Here is a 618-nt window from a genome sequence, read left to right on the forward strand (position 1 = left end):
CTGATCGTCTTGTACGATATTTATTTTCGTCTGTACGAAAATTTTCCAGTGGACTGGTCGCCTCGTACGATGGTAAAATTCGTCTGGATGAAATTTTATAGAGAACCCATCGTCCGGGACGATATTAAAATTCGTCCTGGACGAATAGGACTTAGAAAAAAAAATTTTCAAGCAAGTTCCTATTCGTTCCAAGTGCTCTATAGGAGATAACTGACAGATCGTCCAGTACGATAAATATCGTCCTGTACGATCAGTATAGAATTTCAAGATCTCCTTATTTTCTGTGTGTGAGATTTTATTCACTCAATTACAATCACTCCCTTTCAAAATTAATTCAAAGTCTCATGTTGAATTTGATTTGAAGTTTTCGTAGTCTGGAGTCTGATTTTCCTGAAATGTTAGTACACACAAGAGCAAGTGCAAATCTTCTGAAATTGATAGGAGATAACTATACATTTGAACAATAATGTTTGGAATCATCAAAACTACATAAGTTGCACAATTATAAATCATTCAAATAGCAACTATTCAAACACAAACAAATAAGAGAGATGGTGTAGCATTCATAAGAAACACCAGAGTTTTTACGTGGAAACCCCGGAATAGGGGGAAAAACCA

Source organism: Dendrobium catenatum, unplaced genomic scaffold, assembly GCF_001605985.2.
Source record: "Dendrobium catenatum unplaced genomic scaffold, ASM160598v2 fragScaff_scaffold_264, whole genome shotgun sequence".
NCBI classification, from domain to species: Eukaryota; Viridiplantae; Streptophyta; class Magnoliopsida; order Asparagales; family Orchidaceae; genus Dendrobium; species Dendrobium catenatum.